Source organism: Oncorhynchus keta, chromosome 7, assembly GCF_023373465.1.
Source record: "Oncorhynchus keta strain PuntledgeMale-10-30-2019 chromosome 7, Oket_V2, whole genome shotgun sequence".
NCBI lineage: Eukaryota > Metazoa > Chordata > Actinopteri > Salmoniformes > Salmonidae > Oncorhynchus > Oncorhynchus keta.
The window spans coordinates 34460243-34483999 of NC_068427.1; the positions used below are offsets into that span (position 1 = coordinate 34460243).

The 23757-nt window shown below is 41.2% G+C and overlaps 1 protein-coding gene across 4 annotated transcripts in view; it reads right to left on the minus strand.

Annotated features, from left to right (window-relative positions):
- Positions 1–1658, minus strand: part of LOC118373390 (zinc finger protein Helios-like) — a 41471-nt gene extending 39813 nt beyond the window's left edge. For 2 of the 4 annotated variants that reach the window (XM_035759505.2, XM_035759508.2), the window contains exons 1-2: positions 1457–1658; positions 295–353 (exon numbers count right to left, since the gene is read on the minus strand). The gene's annotated coding sequence lies outside the window, so the exon portion shown is untranslated. Of the gene's footprint in view, positions 1–294; positions 1434–1456 lie in introns of those variants that run through there. The other 2 variants (XM_035759506.2, XM_052522701.1) reach the window with 2 other exon arrangements.
- Positions 1659–23757: the final 22099 nt, after the last annotated feature.

Genomic DNA, 23757 nt, shown 5'->3' on the forward strand with positions numbered 1-23757 from the left:
CAGAATCAGCCGCCACCTGTTATTGTATGATTTGAGCAATGGAATGGGTAGCCCTGTCAATTTATCGATCAATCGCTCAGAAAGAGTAAGCAGAATGAGGACCTTTGAAGTTAAAAGTTCATCTGTTGCGACTAGGTAAAAACAATGCTGTTAAGTTATTATAAATGTGTTACAAAGTTAGTACGCAAAGTATTCGTGTAGGAATGGTAGCCTAATAATTTTAAATGCATAATAATTTGTATGGTTCTGATAACCAGACTTGATAAATTGACAAAATGTTCAACTGAATATTACCTTTCAGTGTCTCCCCTGTGCAAGTCAGTGATCTTCGTCAGTGGAAGTCGCACCTCGTTCTAAAATACAAATTAAAACCCCCAGTTGTCTAATGTGTATTTGATAGACAATTAATAATGTAGGGTCTACTCTCCTCTTTTAAAAAAGTAGGACACCTAAAATAAAAACTTCAGTTGAATATACCACGGTCCTGTCCTGCATACAAACTGAATAAAGTTTAGGAACATGGCAGCACACTCCTCAATAAGTAGATTTGGTAGTTACTTCCTCTGTGCTGAACTAGCCCGTCAACTTTTTCACCTCAGCCCGCACGCACCTTCCCTTTATGTACAGTATGTATCCTATAATATTCTATGAAGTACACCTTGATTAGGCAAAATATGGGCACTTCAACAGTTATAGACTGTGTATTACTGGATTTTGTATTTATTAAAGCAGGTCGGGGAAGATATAACTTGCGTTTAGACTAAATGAAAGAAACAAAGGAACAAAGAAAGAAAGAAAGAAAGAAAGCGTAGAATATAACTGGATCCACCGGTTCCTATGGAATTAGCCAAATAAGAGGAGTAGGGAGCAGCCTATTTTTGGCCGAGGGATTCTAAGGAATAGGATAAGCATCGTTATTCAACATGTATTGGATGAGGTCTAAGAGTGAGTGTGTCAGTGGGCAGTCCAAGAGAGATATGACAGGCTGATAGTCCATGCTGTCTCGTAGTAACCTGTCATTCACATGCAGGTGCAGGAAGAAAGATATTTCAACAGACAGAACGTCTCCTCAACTATTGTGCCCATTCTGTCTCTATAGCCTAATTGAATAAAATACGAGATTATCTCCCTTGATACTGCAATTTGGGTTCAAAGCATTCCCAATCATGTCACAGAAAGACCTTGCAGAAGCCCCCACTGCTGCATCAACAGGTATCCGATCATTGTGCAGTCCAGAGCCGTCTGGTGTTTATTAGTGAAATGCACCTGTCTCGCTGAATTCCGTGTCTGTGTAGATTGCAGCACGACCTGCATTGTCTGGAATCTGGATCAATGGTCGGATGTTGAGCGTTTATCCACGGACATATTTTAGATCATCATCATAGCAGACAAACTGTCATCCTTGTAGGCTAAATAAATATATCATCATCGCTATCTATTTTCTTTATTTCGTTACCTTATAATCGCAGGAGATTAAATAATCCCATCACCTATGCTGTGAGGTAAGAACTACAAATGTTCACCCATTGGAATGTCTTGCTTGGAATACAATGTAATGAAATACAGAAGTTCCGCAGGCAACAACAGTTAATCCCCCGATACTTCCTCCATCTTCGAAAGCAGAGCAGACGAGCCGCTGAGTGTCTGTTCTGGGAACCTGGTCTAACACAGAGAAACGGATCTCTCTCTCTCTGGCTGTCTGTGCTGTAGCTGCTCGGCAATCGATTACAGTACTTCACAGCCTGTTGCTTTTGTATTTAACACATTGACAAAACGCTTAAAATAACAGTAAGGCATTTTTATTTTGAGTAAATAGTGAAAACAATGATTGAATATGACTAATTAGGATGATAATAAATAAATGATAAAAGGATCATAGTAATAATAAAGCTAATAGTGCTTATTAATTAGGCTACGGTTGATACAGCACTCATAAAAATATATATATTGTATTACTAAGCAATGGACAATTAATTATGAGTAAAAATATAAAAGATACATACATGAACACATATTATAAACATGTTACTATTACTATTAATACTACTAATAATTATTATTATGGGAGTCCAATTGTTAGCACATCTTTTTGATGCCACATTTCCCTGCATTTAGGCCATTGCCTAAGAGTTCTAATTCATTAAAAACATGGAAACATACACAAATGCATTATATATCTTATTGGTTATCTATTCTAATATTGTCTTGTCAGAAGTGATATAAGCAAGAAGCTCTGCATTGTACTGTAGATTCATTATTCTCCTCCTCTGCTCCCTCCTGTGGCAAAGACCAGACTTGTCTGAAATGATCTCCTGAAGTACAGCACAGTATTCAAGAGGTACGGGTGTCAACGTATGCTCTAAAAGCTGCTGTACAATCACAATGAAAATACACTAAAAAAGAAGCGTGAGAGAGATGTGACATTCAAAATATGTTTTCATGTTTTGTGTTGTTCTTGTGTCACAGATGAAAACTTTAGGTCATCTTAGTCACTTCCAATACGTGGTTAGATGTTTCACTCTTTAGATTTGATGACCAAAAAGACTCCAGATGTGATATGACACCTTACTTACTGGTAATGAAAATAAGGTCATGTGAAGTACCTTTAGCCATAACGACACACTTTTGTCACAGCAAATATATACGTAACCCAGTAAAATATATTTTCAACATTTCATTTATATTAAACAGAACTTTTGATATGAAGAAATTAGCATAATGAATCCCCTAATAAATATACATAGTTAAGCCATTATAAATACTTATATATATTTCTCAATGTTTATTAACTATATGGATTAATATAATACCTAACATGATTGAATCGTATGTGCATATATCATTTGTAATGCAGTGTGATATATCGATTGTGTCCTGAACATTTGTATGAATTAAAATATGTTTTGGATTATTATTTCAGAAATGTTTAGTAGGAACGTAGGATATTAAACTGTCAGAAACATATGAAACAACTATGATTCCAAAATTGAAGATTTCACACTTTTTTTGGTTGATTTTCTTTTTTTTGCTGCAAGATAACATTTGCCCTGCTGGAAAGTGTTAACCTCCGCGTTTATTTTTCACAGTAGCTCCTGGATTTTGATTTGAAGGAGTCTGACAGTCAGTAGACACCCACCCTGAGAGTGATGTTAGTGTAGGGGAAGTTTCCACTGTTCATGGTTGTGTTTGAAGTGGAGGGGAAACCGTTACAAGCCCCCAAACCACCCTCACATCTCTCTCTCTCTCTCTCTCTCTCTCTCTCTCTCTCTCTCTCTCTCTCTCTCTCTCTCTCTCTCTCTCTCTCTCTCTCTCTCTCTCTCTCTCAAAATAGTCTGGGAGAAGATAACTTCACTCACAGTAAAAGTTTAAAGAAATTAGGATTATCTCAGATATATAGGAACTACTGTCCCTGAAAACCATGTAAAAATGAAAACATGGATAATTGTATCACAAAACCACTCATTAGACAAACAGCTCCAAACCACACTTTTCACTTTTTCCCACACCATCAAGCTAAATTATTTTGCCTTTTATTTTCACACCTACGTTAAGGTCACTGATGATGTTGTGGCTTGATATGCTGTAGGGCATAGAAGGAAAGCAAAGATGTGAAATTACTTGTGCACAGTGGTGTAGTGGGGGCTATACGCCGGTATACACAATATAGCCACAATAGATTTTTTTCAGTCGGCGTATACTCACAACGTAACAAACTGCTGGAGATGTACAGTTAGCTACTGTAGTTATGCAGGGCCTTCGGAAAGTATTCAGAGCCCTTACTTTTTTCCACATTTTGTTACGTTACAGCTTTATTCTAAAGTTAATTAATCGTTTTTCCCCCTCATCAATCTACACATAATAACCCATTATGACAAAGAACAAAACGTTTTTTAGAAATGTTTGCTAATTTATAAAACATAAATAAATAAATAAATACATTTTACATAAGTATTCAGACCTTTTAGTCAGTACCTTCCTGGAGCACCTTTGGCAGCAATAACAGCCTCGAGTCTTCTTGGGTAGGACGCTACAAGCTTGGCACACCTGTATTTGGGGAGTTCCTCCCATTCTTCTCTGCAGATATTCTCAAGCACTGTCAGGTTGGATGAGGAGCATTGCTGCACAGCTATTTTAAAATCAAATCAAATGAAATTGTATTTGATTATTTTCAGGTCTCTCCAGAGATGTCCGATCGGGTTCAAGTCCGGGCTCTGGCTGGGCCACTCAAGGACATTCAGAGACATTTCCCTCAGCCACTCCTGTGTTGTCTTAGCTGTGTGCTTAGGGTCTTTGTCCTGTTGGAAGGTGAACCTTTGCCCCAGTCTGAGGTCCTGAGTACCCTGGAGCAGGTTTTCATCAAGGATCTCTCTTTACTTTGTGAAATGTCAGAATAATAGTAGAGAGAAGGATTTTTTTCAGCTTTTATTTCTTTCATCACATTCCCAGTGGGTCAGAAGTTTACATACACTCAATTTGTATTTGGTAGCGTTGCCTTTAAATTCTTTAACTTGGGTCAAACTTTTCGGGTCGCCTTCCACAAGCTTCCCACAATAAATTGGGTGAATTTTGGCCTGTTCCACCTAACAGAGCTGGTGTAACTGAGTCAAGTTCTTAGACCTCCTTGCTCTAACACGGTTTATCAGTTCTGCCCACAAATGTTCTATAAGTTTGAGGTCAGGGCTTTGTGATGGCCACTCCAATACCTTGACTTTGTTGTCCTTAAACCATTTTGCCACAACTTTGGAAGTATGCTTGGGGTCATTGTCCAATTGGAAGACCCATTTATGACCAAGCTTAAATTGCCTGACTGATTTCTTGAGATGTTGCTTCAATATATCCACATAATTCCCCCCCCCCCATGATGCCATCTATTTTGTCAAGTGCCCCAGTCCCTCCAGCAGCAAAGCACCCCCACAAAATGATGCTACCACCCTCCAAACATAACGATGGTCATTATGGCCACACAGTTTAGACCAGAGCACATTTCCCCAAAAAGTACGATCTTTGTCCCCATGTGCAGTTGCAAACCGTAGTCTGGCGCTTTTATGACGGTTTTGGAGTAGTGGTTTCTTCCTTGCTGAGCGGCCTTTCAGGTTATGTCGATATAGGACTCGTTTTACTGTGGATATAGATACTTTTGTACCTGTTTCCTCCAGCATCTTCACAAGGTCCTTTGCTGTTGTTCTGGGATTGATTTGCACTTTTCAGACCAAAGTATGTTCATCTCTAGGAGACAGAACGCGTCTCCTTCCTGAGGGGTATGACGGCTGCGTGGTCCCATGGTGTTCATACTTTCATACTACTGTTTGTACAGATGAACGTGGTACCTTCAGGCGTTTGGAATTTGCTCCCACGGATGAACCAGACTTGTGGAGGTCTACAATTTTTTGGCTGATTTCTTTTGATTTTCCCATGATGTCAAGCAAAGAGACACTGAGATTGAAGGTCGACCTTGAAATACATCCACAGGTACACTTCCAATTGACTCAAATGATGTCAATTATCCTATCAAAAGCTTCTAAAGCCATGACCAAATTTTCTGGAATTTTCCAATCTGTTTAAAGGCACAGTCAACTTAGTGTATGTAAACTTCTGACCAACTGGAATTGTGATACAGTGAATTATAAGTCAAATAATCTGTCTGTAAACAAATGTTGGAAAATGACTTGTGTCATGCACAAAGTAGATGTCCTAAACGACTTGCCAAAACTACAGTTTGTTAACAAGAAATGTGTGGAGTGTTTGAAAAACAAGTTTTAACTACTCAAACCGAAGTGCATGTAAACTTCCGACTTCAACTGTATATATATATATACAGTACCAGTACACATTTTTGACAGACCTTCTCATTGAAGGAAGGGTTTTTCTTTCTTTTTACTATATGGCACAAATGTAATCATTTTGCTCCCAAAAAAAGAGTTAAATGAATCAAAATACATTTTAAAATAAATTTTATATTTGAGTTGCCACTCTATGCCTTGATGAGGTTTGCACACAGGTTTGCACACTCTTGGCATCCTCTCAACCAGCCTCATGAAGTAGTCACCTGGAATCCATTTCAATTAACAGGTGTGCCTTATTAAAAGTACATTTGTGGAATTTCTTTCCTTTGTGACCTAGAAGTCTGTCACTGGCCGCGGGCAGCATTTGGTTCTTTAACGCACGCACACATTCATCACTCTTCCCTGCTCCCATATCAGCTAAGGTAACAATGTGGGTCGACACACAAGTTAACTACTCTGTCTTAGTACATACATTTCACACTTGTCAGTGTTCATATTTAATATAAGCAATATTTATTATACTTATCTATGTTGTGGATGAGCGTGTTATTTGTTTATTCTGTTCCTCTCTCTCTATCTCTGTAGCTTCCGGGTATGCTGGATAAGGACCCGAGCTAAGGGAATTGGCCTGAATTTGTAGTGCCTGTCCCGAATGGTTCATTCATGTAAATGGGCATATTGAAAGACACTGTCAGTTTTTATGTAATTTTGTAAATATTATGTTGTGATGTTGTTTCATAAACATGTTGCAATGTATATACTTTAATATGTTTAGTTAAATGGAAAATATAGGTTTGACTAGGTAATTGCTTAATTAATAAGTGTTAATTGTTCTGAGGGGAGGGGCTAGCCCTACAAAAGGAGCCTCTCTTTCAGTTCATGGAGAGGCATTTTGGATTGAGCTGTGGATGGGATAGCATTGTTTTTAGCTGGCCCATAAGGTATATGTTTGATGGTAGTACTGTTGTTTTTGTTCAGGAATCACTATGTAAATAAACACCCTTGAGCAGAAGAACTTTTGCGGCTCCGCCATCTTTTTATTTTGATAGAGGTCAGGTTTTCCAGTACAGCCTTCTGGCCTACTCTAAGTGACACTTCATAATGTGTTTGAGCCAATCAGTTGCGTTGTGACAAGGTAAGGGTGGTATACAGAAGATTTGGTAAAAGAGCTCAAATAAGCAAAGAGAAATGACAGCCCATAAATACTTCAAGATATGAAGGTCAGTCAATGCGGAACATTTCAAGAACTTTGAACGTTTTTCAAGTGCAGTTGCAAAAACCACCAAGTGCTACAGTTCATTAGAGTTACCAGCCTCAGATTGCAGCAGAAATAAGTGCTTCAAAAAGTTCAAGTAAGAGACACATGTCAACATCAACTGGTTAGAGGTGACTGTGTGAATCAGGCCTTCATGGGTGAACTGCGGCATGGAAACCACTACTAAAAGACACCAAAAAGAAGAGACTTGCTTGGGCCAAGAAACACGAGCAATGGACATCAGACTGGTGGAAATCTGTCCTTTCTTTCCAACCACCTTGTCTTTGTGAGAGTAGGTTAAAGTATTATATCCGCATTTGTAGTTCCCACGGTGAAGCATGGAGGAGGAGGTGTGGGAAGGCATACTTAACCAGCATGGCTACAACACTATTCTGCAGCGATACACCAACCCATCTAGTTTGCACTTAGTGGGACTATCATTTTTTTTTCAAAGGACACTGACCCTAAACACACCTCCAGGCGGTATAAGGGCTATGTGACCAAGAAGGAGAGTGATGGAGTGCTGCATCAGATGACCTGGCCTCCACAATCACCCTTCAAGACTGTTGGAAAATCATTCCAGGTGACCTCATGAAGCTGGTTGAGAGAATGCCAAGAGTCTTCAAAGCTGTCAAGGCAGGTAGCCTAGTGGTTAGAGCGGTGGGCCAGTAACCAAAAGGTTGCTGGTTCAAATCCCTGAACCGAACAAGGCAGTTAATCCACTATTCTTTGGTAGGCCATAGTTGTAAAAAAGAGTTTGTTCTTAACCTCTTGAAACTAGGGGGTACTATATTTTCATTTTTGGAAAAAGAAAGTTTCCGTAGTAAACGGGATATTTTGTCAGGACAAGATGCTAGAATATGCATATAATTGAAAGCTTAGGATAGAAAACACTAAAGTTTCCAAAACTGTAAAAATATTGTCTGTGAGTATAACAGAACTGATATTGCAGGCGAAAGCCTAAGAAAAATCCAATCAGGAAGTGACTCATGTCTTGAAAACTCTGCGTTCCGATGCGTCCCTATTGAGCAGTGAATGGGCTATCAACCAATCATTTTTCTACGTATTCCCCAAGGTGTCTACAGCATTTTGACGTAGTTTCGTGCCTTTATGTTGAAGAATGACCGTAAACGACTACATTGCGTAAGTGTCCGGCTCAGGGCTCTCAGAGTAATTCTTGCGTAATAGACAGAGGTAGCTATTTTTCCTCCCGATCTTACTGAAAATACAGCTGTCCCGGTTGATATATTATCGAATAGATATTTGAAAAACACCTCGAGGACTGATTATAAACAACATTTGCCATGTTTCTGTTGATATTATGGAGCTAATTTGGAATATTTTTCGGCGTTGTCGTGACCGCAATTTCCGTCTGAATTCTCAGCCAAACGTGAAGAACTAACAGAGTAATTTCGGCTACAAAAATAATATTTTTGGAAAAAATGAACATTTGCTATCTAACTGGGAGTCTTGTGAGTGAAAACATCCGAATCTCATCAAAGGTTAACAATTTAATTTGATTGCTTTTCTGATTTTCGTGACCAGGTTGCCTGATGCTATTTAGGCATAATGCTATGCTAGGCTATCGATAAACTTACACAAATGCTTGTCTTGCTTTGGCTGTACAAAATAATTTCAAAATCTGAGATGACAGGGTGATTAACAAAAGGCTAAGCTGTGTTTCAATATATTTCACTTGTGATTTCATGAATATGAATATTTTCTAGTAATATATTTTGTCCGTTGCGTAATGCTAATTACTGTCAGTTGATGACAGTTCTCCGGGAGAGGGAGTTCCACGAGTCAAATCAAATCAAATTTATTTCAAAGTTAACTGACTTGCATAGTTAAATAATATAAATTAATAAAAAGTAAATGGGTGGCTACTTTGATGAATCTGAAATATATTTTGATTTGTTTAACTTCTTCGAGATAGGGGGTGCTCTTTTAATTTTTGGATAAAAAACTTTCCTGTTTTAAACAAGATATTTTGTCACGAAAAGATGCTCGACTATGCATGTAATTGACAGCTTTGGAAAGAAGAAACTCTGACGTTTCCAAAACTGCAAAGATATTTTCTGTGAGTGCCCCAGAACTAATGCTACAGGCGAAACCAAGATGAAGTTTCATACAGGAAATGCCCCAGATTCTGAAGGCGCTGTGTTCCAATGTCTCCTTATATGGCTGTGAATGCGCCAGGAATGAGCCTGCCCTTTGTGTCGTTTCTTCAAGGTGTCTGCAGCATTGTGACGTATTTGTAGGCATATCATTGGAAGATTGACCATAAGAGACTACATTTACCAGGTGTCCGCCCGGTGTCCTGTGTCGAAATTATAGCGTAATCTTTAGGTCCATGCGCGTTCCATTTATTCAGAAGAGAAAGTCAACTGCCACGATGGATTTATCATCGATAGATATGTGAAAAACACCTTGAGGATTGATTCTAAACATCGGTTTATATTTATATGATATTATGGAGTTAATTTGGAAAAAAGTTAGCGTTTTAATGACTTAATTTTCGTTTTTTTTCTTACCCAAAGGTGATGAAGAAAACGAAGCGATTTGTCAACACAAATAATCTTTTTGTAAAAACTGAACATTTGCTATCTAACTGAATCTCCTCATTGAAAACATCTGAAGTTCTTCAAAGGTAAATTATTTTATTTTAATGCTTTTCTGGTTTTTGTGAAAATGTTGCATGCTGAATGTCAGGCATAATCCTATGCTAGGCTATCAATACTGTTACACAAATGCTTGTTTTGCTATGGTTGAGAAGTATATTTTTGAAAATCTGAGATGACAGTGTTGTTAACAAAAGGCTAAGCTTGAGAGCAAATAGATTTCTTTAATTTCTTTTGCGATTTTCATGAATAGTTAATGTTGCGTTATGCTAATGAGCTTGCGGATAGATTTACACAATCCTGGATACAGGTTTTTTTCGTAGCTAAACGTGACGCAGAAAATGGAGCGATTTTTCCTAAACAAATAACCTTTCAGGAAAAACTGAACATTTGCTATCTAACTGAGAGTCTCCTCATTGAAAACATCCAAAGTTCTTCAAAGGTAAATTATTTTATTTGAATGCTTTTCTGGTTTTTGTGAAAATGCTAACGCTAAATGCTATGCTAAATGCTACGCTAGCTATCAATACTGTTACACAAATACTTGTTTTGCTATGGTTGAGAAGCATATTTTGAAAATCTGAGATGACAGTGTTGTTAACAAAAGGCTAAGCTTGAGAGCTAGCATATTGATTTCATTTCATTTGCGATTTTCATGAATAGTTAACGGTACGGTGTAGCGGTGTAGCGTCACAGCAGCTGAGCCGATTGGCTAGCTCTCAGCGGAGAGGGAGGGGTCTGAGTGATGTCTTGACCATCCCAGAAGGGTAATATGCAGTAATGTTTCTAGATGACTCTTCACACCCATTCCGTGTGTTTTCATGGTTACGGTAATGGGTTATGGTAATGGACTTGAGGCTGTAGTCACGATCCCGGATCCGGGATGGCTCAACGCAAGAAGTTAATACTTTTTTTGGTTACTACATGATTCCATATGTGTTATTTAATAGTTTCGAGATCTTCACTAATATTCTATATAGAAAATAGTACAGGCCCGCATGCTGGTTGTGCGGGATTGTTTATGTTCCCCGTGTTTGGGGCATTTGTTTTGGTGGGCGCCCCGTGTTTCGTGGGGTTGGCGTATGTTCACAGTTGTTGTGCATTAAAAGGTATTAGCACTACCCTGAACTCTCTGCTTCCTGCACCTGACTTCTCACCCACTACACCCCGGACGTTACAATTAGCAATTTACCTCAATGCTTTCACACACTGTTTAAAACAGTTACTGTGTACTGGGGGACCACATCTGTTTGATCATGCCATTGATTAATGTAACACAATATTGTCATTGGATTAGTTGTCAATATCCAGTGGCACACAATGTGGTGATTACACATCTTGTAACCATTTCATGAAGAAATGTCTGGAACATCCAAGGTGAAGAAAGGAAGTATATTTATTAACCCTTTTTGCCAGTGATCTACTGTATACCACAGTTCATCACAGTTTGTATGTCAAAAGGAACAGTTATTGTATGATGCCATGAAAAATAACCATAACACCCATACATTGAAAATAAGAATGTTTTCTTAACTGACTTGCCTGGTTAAATAAAGGTAAAATTAAAATTAAATTAAAAATTCATGAAATTAATATTTTCTCAACTGACTTGCCTGGTTAAATAAAGGTAAAATTAAAATTAAATTAAAAATTCATGAAATTAATATTTTCTCTCAGTGCCCACAATTACAAACTTTCTGACAGATCTGTAGATATAGTGTCTGTCCCAAATGGTATCCTATTCCCTATATAGTGCACTATGAAAAAAGGTGCCAATGACTAAATGGCATCATCTCCACTGAGGTTGGACAGAATGTCTCTTCATGCATAAGACACACACACACACAGAGAAAGACACACACACATACAGAGAGTGACACAGAGAGAGAGAGAGATAGAGACAGACAGACATACACAGAGAGGGAGACACACACAGAGAGGGAGATACAGACACACATGGAGAAAGAGAGACACAGAGAGGGGATGACACATAAACATGGAGAGAGAGAGAGAGAGAGAGACAGACATACACACAGAGAGGGAGACACACACAGAGAGGGAGATACAGAGACACAGAGAGGGGATGACACACAAACATGGAGAGAGAGAGAGAGAGACAGAGATAGAGACAGACAGACATACACAGAGAGGGAGACACACACAGAGAGGGAGATACAGACACACATGGAGAAAGAGAGACACAGAGAGGGGATGACACATAAACATGGAGAGAGAGAGAGAGACAGATATACACACAGAGAGGGAGACACACACAGAGAGGGAGATACAGAGACACAGAGAGGGGATGACACATAAACATGGAGAGAGAGAGAGCGAGAGAGAGAGAGAGACAGACATACACACAGAGAGGGAGACACACACAGAGAGGGAGATACAGAGACACAGAGAGGGGATGACACATAAACATGGAGAGGGAGAGAGAGAGAGAGAGAGAGAGAGAGAGAGAGAGAGAGAGAGAGAGAGAGAGAGAGAGAGAGACAGACATACACACAGAGAGGGAGACACAGAGAGGGAGACACAGAGATGGGATGACACATTAACATGAGAGAGAGAGAGAGAGAGAGAGAGAGAGAGAGAGAGAGAGAGAGAGAGAGAGAGAGAGAGAGAGAGAGAGAGAGAGACAGACATACACACAGAAAGAGAGACACAGAGAGGGGATGACACATAAACATGGAGAGAGAGAGAGAGAGAGAGAGAGAGAGACAGACATACACACAGAGAGGGAGACACACACAGAGAGGGAGATACAGAGACACAGAGAGGGGATGACACACAAACATGGAGAGAGAGAGAGAGAGACAGAGAGACAGACATACACACAGAGAGGGAGACACACACAGAGAGGGAGATACAGAGACACAGAGAGGGGATGACACACAAACATGGAGAGAGAGAGAGAGAGACAGAGAGAGAGAGGATGTCTGAGAGTTACAGGAGCAGGCCCGGTTTTAAGTCTAGCTGCATATCTCACACAGACAGCGGAGGGGATTGCATTGTATTTCACACCCAGAATGCAATTGAGGGTGAGCAGCAGCATGCCATAGACCTAACATGAGTTTGTCAAATGTAACGTGTCTTGTCTGAACCATCATTGTGACATGCTTTCAAAGCTGGCTGCAAATTCATTTTTTTTAAACTGTAGTTGTTCTCTCGTATCATTTGAGTCGTCCTGACACATACTCTGCAGCTTACATCTCAGATCAAAACACAAATCTCTCTCAACAGTCCATATACACGTATGATACAGTTTACCTATCTACCAATTACTCCAGACTGGAAGAAGTTAAGTGAACTATGGTTTTCTTAAGAGTAGATTTAGTGTAGCTTAACTAAAAGGTAGTTCACTACATCCAACCTATTTTGTAAATAAAATAATATATCAATCTGAAATGTCATAGACTACAAATTTCAAGAACAGATCATTTTGGGCTCATATGTTAACAGAATATGTCATTTAGCCTACTGAAAATGTAATTTAGCCTACTACAAACACTACCTAGATTTCAATTTAGCTCAATTACCAGCAATTACTATGTATTTCACTACTCCCCAAAACAGTTTTTTTACCCAACTGTCTAGGCAGAAGATAGTGCTGAACCTTTCTGGAAAACACACATACTGTACGCCTAATAAACGAAAAGGAAGAGATTGTGACCAGCACCAGCTTTGACAATGGTTATACTTTACAGCATTCCAAACAATGTAATCTCTGAAGTGTCACAGAAACACTTCCGTGATACACTTAGCTATTTATAAGATGGACGTGATGACGCGTCAAACTCACCAGTGGAGGCTCTTCAGAAGAGGACCATCCTTCTCAGTGAATTTCATAAAAATGTAAATAGTGAAACATTGAAAAAGGTATCCTTTTTGGATAAAGCTATTCTAAATATAATCACGTCACCAAATAATTGATTAAAACACACTGTTTTGTACTGTAGCCTCAACAGCACTCTGTAGGGTGTCACCATCGTGTAGCCGGAGGATAGCTAATTTCTGTCCTTCCCTGGGTACATTGACTTCAATACAAATCTAGGATGATCGTGGTTCTCACACCCTTCCATAGACTTGCACAGTAATTATGACAACTTTCAGAGGACGTCCTCCAACCTATCAGAACTTTGGCAGCATGAACTGACATTTTGTCCACCCAATCAAAGGATCAGATAATTAATTTAGTACTGAAACCATAAGCTACAGCTAGCTAGCACTGCAGTGCATAACTACTCATATGGTGAGTAGACTCAAAGAGAGAGAAAGACAATAGTTTAACAGTTTTGAACAAGCTAATTTCTTTAAAATTCAAGAGAAGCAAGAGAAAGATAGAGAGAGCTATATTTAGTTGTATTATTTTTAACTTTCATTTAGCTAGCGAATGCAGGTATTGCAGCTAGTTTAGCCTACTCAAACACCCCGCTCAAACAGAGAGGGATGCTATATTAGCTCAGCGGCTATGGCTATCCAATACTGGAACTCTTCATTTTATTACATATGTTGACTATCTATGACATTAGCTAATATGGGGAAAACAATGTAGCCTGTGTGTAGAGGTTAGCGGTTATGATATGAAGGTTCTTTCACCTGGTCACAGACAGTGGTGTGTTGTGCACTGAAGTCCACAAGCGAAGGGAAAAGGTGAGAGGAGGAGAGTGTGTAGATGCAAGAAGTAATTTTACAACTAGCAAAATTATCATGCTGTTTGTATGTGGCTGCTATGAAAGTGTACTGTGTTTGTGTGTGATCAGAGGTGTATTCATTCTGCCCATTCTGTTGAAAAGAAAATCTTAAAAGGAATCAAATGGAATGAAACATGGATAAACATACCTGCATTTGTCCAATTGAAACTATCGCTTGCAACTTTTGGCTAATGATAACACCCTAGATCAGCCAGATGCAGGCAAGAGTGTGCAAGTGTTATTGACTATCACCTTGACTACTCAAAATGTTCTCTCGACCTGTGCACCTATGTTGTAAACTTCAATTCATAGGCTAGGTTGTAGTAACCTCATGATAGGTATTGGGAAAATTTGAATATCATGTAGTAGCCTACACCAATAAATGCTACATTGAGCTGGGTGAATGAAATATGAATGACAGTCATCCAATATGCTTTAATAGAAATAATGCTTGTAAGAAATGAAAAAAATAAATAAATAATGTCCTCCCTCATCTTAAATGTCACTGACCCCCACTAAACTCAGTTACATGCGTTAATAGGCCTGCTGCAATGAGCATGTGTGGGCTTTATCTATCTTTTAAGTGTCTATTTATGGCTTGGCTGACTGAGTTGTCCAATTTTCCTGAATCCCAATACACACAGACACAGAGATACTCTGATACCAACGCTGATCTACCCAGGCCTGTCGAAGACACATTTTGGAGCCACAGAGGATCACAGTATGGCGCTGAAAGCCTGACTGGGTCTCTTATCGATTTGTTTTCTGAGAAACGAGATGAAACAAGATGTCAATTGAAAGTCCAACAGGGTAGTAACACACCATGGCTTCATCCCAAAAAGGGTTGCAAAATTACAGGAACTTTCAATAAATTGCCTGGTTGTCCAGAAATCCTGCTTATTCTCTGCTGATTCCGGAAGTCCTCCAACCGGGATTTGGGGAAACCAAGAAGTTGGTAACATTTGGTTGATTTATAATTGAGATAAAGATATTTTCTAAGTTATAAATGTCGACAAAGAGAGACCAATATATTTTTTAAATTTATTCTCAGTATGATTGAAGAAACTGGGCCGTGAAATTGCGGAACCACAACATGAGAAAATAAAGACATTAAAAACAATCAGATTTACATCTCTCTACCCACACAGAGCAAAGACAACGTCTGTGTCTCTTCCTAACAACAACCTCCCTATCGTGTGTGTGTGTGTGTGTGTGTGTGTGTGTGTGTGTGTGTGTGTGTGTGTGTGTGTGTGTGTGTGTGTGTGTGTCTGCAAGTAAAGGATTCATAAATTTGGCATAACTGTGTGCCATAACCACCAATGTCGAATGTGACGTAACCCACTATGTCAAACATTACATAAACCTGTGCGTTATTAATGGTTCCACAGGCAACACTTAATAAAGGCTTTATAAATCATATTCAATTGAGGCTTCACAAAGCGTTTATAACCTTCTCATGGAAGAGCATTGCAAACACCAGGGTAGTGGGTTCGATTGCTGGGACCGTCTACAGTATACTTAGAAATGTATGCACGCATGACTGTAAGTTCCTTTGGGTAAAATTGTCTGCTAAATTGTATTTGTTTTTCCAGGTTTTGGATTTCCCAAAAACGTCTCTGCTTTTCCCACAATTTTTTCTCACTTTTTTAATAGAAGAAATTGGATTTTATATGTACGCAACAATGCTTAATTAACCCACATCAGCGGATGACTTTTGAGTTCTGGGGAAAATCTACAAAACTTTCAGTTTTGGGTGTAGTTGCCCTGTAATTCAGTGTGCATGCCCTGCACTAAGTTTGGTTAGCAGCGTTTCTGTAATGCAGTAAGAGAACATGTGATGAGTTCCGAAATCACATGTCCACTTGTGGTGCCATTGGATAGCAAAAAATGAGTAAGTTAATAATGAATTTATTGTAATTTACATTCATTTGTAGTCGTTAAGTGTTGAGTTAGATTACAAAGCTACCTTGTTTTTTCAAATAATTTCTGTGACTTTACAGCAATCGCTAGCAAGAAAATTCAATTTATCTAGCTTGCAGGGTCAGCTAAATAACAATCCCCCTAGATACAGTCACGTCTCATTGTCATGTCATAATTTTACATTTTTAAAGAGGAATATAATAATATTAATCGAAAGGAGCTTCCCTTCTCCCAATTTAGAGTTTTTATTTTATTTACTAAAGTAGAGGTTAATTATTAGTATTGCTAAAGGTACTGCATAGGTGTAAACATGATTTTTTAAAGCAAGAGATAGCAATTGTATAGCCTAAGAAATGAGCAGAAATATGCAGAAAGTAGTTTTGAATCCATTTTATTTAAGTTTTTATTTTTTAGGCAACAGTGATATATTCTTATATACTGTACAATGACAAATTCAACTACAGAATACTATTCTTCTCCCATTTTCTTAACCAATTCCCCCACCCACAAGGGGTATAAACAACAACAATAAATAACAATAAGATAATATTTACAAAGCAAAAACATGAAGAACATAAATCAATCAACCCTAATTAGCACATGTAGGACAGTATGCAAGTGTGTGTGCATGGACTGTATTTCTCACATGTGCAGCACATAGTATTTGATTTACAGTCCTGCTTTAGTGGGCAGAATTGGGATCTCCTAATCTTGCCTGCCCCAGCTGCAGCCTCAAGTTGATTCAAGATTCAGCCCCCTGAATAGCCCACTGAATAGCTTTCACAAGCACAGGCGACGAGTGTCTAATCTGCCCTTACCTTCCATTCTGCTAGCTGACATTCAATCGCTGGAAAATAAATGGGACAATCTGAAAGCACGTACAATATATCCGACCAACGGACATAAAAAATATAATATCTTATGTTTCACCGAGTTGTGACTGTACAACGACATTAAAAACATACAGCTGGTGGGTTATTGGCAGGACAGAACAATAGCCTCTGGTAAGACACAGGAGGGGGCCTATGCATATTTGTAAAAAATAGCTGGTGCACGATATCTAAGGAAGTCTCAGGGTTTTTCTCACCTGAGGTAGAGTAGCTCATAATAAGCTGTAGACCACACTATCTACATAGAGAGTTTTCATCTGTATTTTTCGTCTAAATACCACCACAGACCAAAGCTGGAACTAAAACCGCACTCAATGAGCTGTATTCTGCCATAAGCAAACAGGAAAATACTCATCCAGAGGCAGCACTCCTAGTGGCCGGGGATTTTAATGCAGGGAAACTTAAATCAGTTTAGCGTAATTTCTATCAGAAATTAAAGCAGATGCTAATCTACAGGACTGTTTTGCGAGCACAGACTGGAATATGTTTTGGGATTCTTCCAAAGGCATTGAGAAGTACAACACATCAGTCACTGGCTTTATCAGTAAGTGCATCAAGGACGTCGTACACACAGTTACTGTACATACATACCAAAACCAGAAGCCATGGATTACAGGCAACATTCGCACTGAGCTAAAGGGTAGAGCTTCCGCTTTCAAGGAGCAGGACACTAACCCGGAAGCTTATAAGAAATCCCGCTATGCCCTCCGACGAATCAAACATTCAAAGCATCAATACAGGACTAAGATCGAATCAATCTACACCGGCTCCGACGCTCGTCGGATGTAGCAGGGCTGGCAAACTATTACAGACTACAAAGGGAAGCACAGCCGAGAAATGCCCAGTGACACAAGCCTACCAGACGAGCTGAATTATATCTATGCTCGCTTCGAGGTAAGTAACACTGAAACATGCATGAGAGCATCAGCTGTTCTGGAAAACTGTGTGATCAAAGTAAGACCTTTAAACAGGTCAATATTCACAAGGAAGCTGGGCCAGATGGATTACCAGGATGTTTACTCTGAGCATGTGCTGACCAACTGGCAAGTGTCTTCACTGACATTTTCAAACTCTCCCTGTCAGAGTCTGTAATACCAACATGTTTCAAGCAGACCACCATAGTCCCTGTGCCCAAGAACTACAGAAACCTGCCTAAATGACTAACGACCCGTAGCACTCATGTCTGTAGCCATGAAACGCTTTGAAAGACTGGTCATGGCTCACATCAACACCATTATCCCAGAAACCCTAGACGCAATCCAATTTGCATACCACACCATCAGATCCACAAACAATGTAATCTCTATTGCACTGCACATTGCCCTTTCCCACCTGGACAAAAGGAACACCTATCTGAGAATGATATTCATTGACTACAGCTCAGTGTTCAACACCAAAGCTCAGCTTTGGACCTGAGACTAAATACCTCCCTCTGCAACTGGATCCTTGACTTCCTGACGGGCCATCAGGAAGTCAGGTGGTAAGGCCTGCTAATCTGTTAGCTTGTTAGCACAGGCCTGCTAATCGTCTGCATCGCAGTGGCCCATATGTACTTTCTATCTCTTCACGATTTTAAAAATTTGTTTATACCTTCCGGAAACCTGCCTCACCCAATGTGATACGGAATCGCTATTATTCTTAATTTTTAGAACACACTCAAGAACCTCCAGAAGCTAACCAGCTAACTAGCTACAAGCTATTTAGTCATTGTTAGTTTTTTTTAACCTGGATAACACTCGCCAGTCCAGCCCCCCTGCCCCATCCACCGCTGCCCCTGGACTCTGATCACTTGGCTACATAGCTGATGCACGCTGGACTGTCCATTAAGCACGGTACTCCATTCTGCTTGTTTGTTTTATCTGTCGGCCCCATTGCCTAGTCAATGCCATTTTACCTGCTGTTGTTATGCTAGCTGATTAGCTGTTGTCTCACCCACTGTTTTAGCTAGCTTTCCCAATTCAACACCTGTGATTATTGTATGCCTCGCTGTATGTCTCTCTCAAATGTCAATATGCCTTGTATACTGTTGCTCAGGTTAATTATCATTATTTTAGTTCACAATGGAGCCCCTAGTCCCACTCCTCATACCCCTGATACCTCCTTTGTCCCACCTCCCACATATGCGGTGACCTCACCCATTACAACCAGTATGTCCAGAGATAAAACCTCTCTCATCATCACCCAGTGCCTGGGCTTACCTCCGCCGTACCCGCACCCCACCATACCCCTGTCTGCGCATTATGCCCTGAATATATTCTACCATGCCCAGAAACCTGCTCCTCTTATTCTCTGTCCCCAACGCTCTAGGCGACCAGTTTTGATAGCCTTTAGCCGCACCCTCATACTACTCCTTCTCTGTTCCGCGGGTGATGTGGAGGTAAACCCAGGCCCTGCATGTCCCCAGGCACCCTCATTTGTTGACTTCTGTGATCGAAAAAGCCTTGGTTTCATGCATGTCAACATCAGAAGCCTCCTCCCTAAGTTTGTTTTACTCACTGCTTTAGCACCCTCTGCTAACCCTGATGTCCTTGCCGTGTATGAATCCTGGCTCAGGAAGGCCACCAAAAATTCAGAGATTTCCATACCCAACTATAACATCTTCCGTCAAGATAGAACTGCCAAAGGGGGAGGATTTGCAGTCTACTGCAGAGATAGCCTGCCAAGTAATGTCATACTTTCCAGGTCCATACCCAAACAGTTCGAACTACTAATTCTGAAAATTACACTCTCCAGAAATGTCTCTCACTGTTGCCGCCTGCTACCGACCCCCCTCAGCTCCCAGCTGTGCCCTGGACACCATTTGTGAATTGATTGCCCCCCATCTAACTTCAGAGTTTGTTCTGTTAGGTGACCTAAATTGGGATATGCTTAACACCCCGGCAGTCCTACAATCTAAGCTAGATGCCCTCAATCTCACACAAATCATCAAGGAACCCACCAGGTACAACCCTAACTCTGTAAGCAAGGGCACCCTCATAGACGTCATCCTGACCAACTGGCCCTCCAAATACACCTCCGCTGTCTTCAACCAGAATCCACCAATCCATGACCACTGCCTCATTGCCTGTATCCGCTACGGTGCCGCAGTCAAACGACCACCCCTCATCACTGTCAAACGCTCCCTAAAACACTTCTGTGAGCAGGCCTTTCTAATCGACCTGGCCCGGGTATCCTGGAAGGACATTGACCTCATCCCGTCAGTTGAGGATGCCTGGTCATTCTTTAAGAGTAACTTCCTCACCATTTTAGATAAGCATGCTCCGTTCAAAAAATGCAGAACTAAGAACAGATACAGCCCTTGGTTCACTCCAGACCTGACTGCCCTCGACCAGCACAAAAACATCCTGTGGCGGACTGCAATAGCATCGAACAGTCCCCGCGATATGCAACTGTTCAGGGAAGTCAGGAATCAATACACGCAGTCAGTCAGGAAAGCTAAGGCCAGCTTCTTCAGGCAGAAGTTTGCATCCTGTAGCTCCAACTCCAAAAGTTCTGGGACACTGTGAAGTCCATGGAGAACAAGAGCACCTCCTCCCAGCTGCCCACTGCACTGAGGCTAGGGAACACGGTCACCACCGACAAATCCATGAGTATCGAAAACTTCAACAAGCATTTCTCAACGGCTGGCCATGCCTTCCGCCTGGCTACTCCTACCTCGGCCAACAGCTCCGCCCCCCCCGCAGCTCCTCGCCCAAGCCTCTCCAGGTTCTCCTTTACCCAAATACAGATAACAGATGTTCTGAAAGAGCTGCAAAACCTGGACCCGTATAAATCAGCTGGGCTTGACAATCTGGACCCTCTATTTCTGAAACTATCCGCCGCCATTGTCGCAACCCCTATTACCAGCCTGTTCAACCTCTCTTTCATATCGTCTGAGATCCCCAAGGATTGGAAAGCTGCTGCAGTCATCCCGCTCTTCAAAGGGGGAGACACCCTGGACCCAAACTGTTACAGACCTATATCCATTCTGCCCTGCCTATCTAAGGTCTTCGAAAGTCAAGTCAACAAACAGGTCACTGACCATCTCGAATCCCACCGTACCTTCTCCGCTATGCAATCTGGTTTCCGAGCCGGTCACGGGTGCACCTCAGCCACACTCAAGGTACTAAACGACATCATAACCGCCATCGATAAAAGACAGTACTGTGCAGCCGTCTTCATCGACCTTGCCAAGGCTTTCGACTCTGTCAATCACCATATTCTTATCGGCAGACTCAGTAGCCTCGGTTTTCGGATGACTGCCTTGCCTGGTTCACCAATTACTTTGCAGACAGAGTTCAGTGTGTCAAATCGGAGGGCATGCTGTCCGGTCCTCTGGCAGTCTCTATGGGGGTGCCACAGGGTTCAATTCTCGGGCCGACTCTTTTCTCTGTATATATCAATGATGTTGGTCTTGCTGCGGGCGATTCCCTGATCCACCTCTACGCAGACGACACCATTCTATATACCTTCGGCCCGTCATTGGACACTGTGCTATCTAACCTCCAAACGAGCATCAATGCCATACAACACTCCTTCCGTGGCCTCCAACTGCTCTTAAACGCTAGTAAAACCAAATGCATGCTTTTCAACCGATCGCTGCCTGCACCCGCATGCCCGACTAGCATCACCACACTGGATGGTTCCGACCTTGAATATGTGGACACCTATAAGTACCTAGGTGTCTGGCTAGACTGCAAACTCTCCTTCCAGACCCATATCATACATCTCCAATCGAAAATCAAATCAAGAATCGGCTTTCTATTCCGCAACAAAGCCTCCTTCACTCACGCTGCCAAGCTTACCCTAGTAAAACTGACTATCCTACCGATTCTCGACTTCGGCGATGTCATCTACAAAATCGCTTCCAACACACTACTCAGCAAACTGGATGCAGTTTATCACAGTGCCATCCGTTTTGTCACTAAAGCACCTTATACTACCCACCACTGTGACTTGTATGCTCTAGTCGGCTGGCCCTCGCTACATATTCGTCGCCAGACCCACTGGCTCCAGGTCATCTACAAGGCCATGCTAGGTAAAGCTCCGTCTTATCTCAGTTCACTGGTCACGATGGCAACACCCATTCGTAGCATGCGCTCCAGCAGGTGTATTTCACTGATCATCCCTAAAGCCAACACCTCATTCGGCCGCCTTTCGTTCCAGTACTCTGCTGCCTGTGACTGGAACGAATTGCAAAAATCGCTGAAGTTGGAGACTTTTATCTCCCTCACCAACTTCAAACATCAGCTATCTGAGCAGCTAACCGATCGCTGCAGCTGTACATAATCTATTGGTAAATAGCCCACCCATTTTCACCTACCTCATCCCCACAGTTTTTATTTTTTTACTTTTCTGCTCTTTTGCACACCAATATCTCTACCTGTACATGATCATCTGATTATTTATCACTTATTCGCCTACCTCCTCATGCCTTTTGCACACATTGTATATAGACTCCCCTTTTTTTCTACTGTGTTATTGACTTGTTAATTGTTTACTCCATGTGTAACTCTGTGTTGTCTGTTCACACTGCTATGCTTTATCTTGGCCAGGTCGCAGTTGCAAATGAGAACTTGTTCTCAACTAGCCTACCTGGTTAAATAAAGGTGAAAAAAAAGGGTAGATAGTAACACATCTGCCATGCTGATCCTCAACATGGGGGCCCCTCAGGGGTGCGCGCTAAGACCCTTCAGGGGTGTGTGCTCAGACCACTCCTGTATTCCCTGTTCACTAATGACTGCATGGCCAGGCACGACTCCAACACCATCATTAAGTTTGCCAATGACACAACAGTGGTAGGCCTGATCACCGACAACGATGAGGCAGCATGTAGGGAGGAGGTCAGAGACCTAACTGTGTGGTGCAAGGATAACAACCTGTCTCTCAATGTGATCAAGACAAAGGAGATGATTGTAGACTACAGGAGAAGGAGGACCGAGCATGCCCCCATTCTCATCGACGGGGCTGTAGTAGAGCAGGTTGAGAGCTTCAAGTTCCTTGGCGTCCACATGACCAACAAACTAACATGGTCCAAGCACAAGACAATCTAGAAGTGTACATGACTAAACCTATTCCCTCTCAGAAGACTGAAAAGACTTGGCATGGGTCCTCAGATCCTCAAAAGGTTCTACAGCTGCACCATCGAGAGCATCCAGACGGGTTGCATCACTGCCTGGTATAGCAACTGCTCGGCCTTCGACCACAAGGCACTACAGAGTGTAGTGCGTAGGGCCCAGTACATCACCGGGGCCAAGCTTCCTGCCAACCAGGACCTCTAAACCAGGCGGTGTCAGAGGAAGGCCCTAAAAATTGTCAAAGACTCCAGCCTGCCTAATCATAGACTGTTCTCTCTGCTACCACATGGCAAGCGGTACCGGAGCACCAAGTCTTGCTTCTGCCCTAAGCCATAAGAGTCCTGAACAGCTAATCAGACTGGCTACCCCCCTCCGTTGTATTCGGCGCATGTGACAATTAAACTTGTGAAGTTAATGTGATAACATGTGGAGCAACATATGATAACATAAAACTACACATGACAACATGTTAGCACATGTGAGAAAATTATTTCATGTGATATTAATTTGAAATAAATGTGACATCATTGGGATG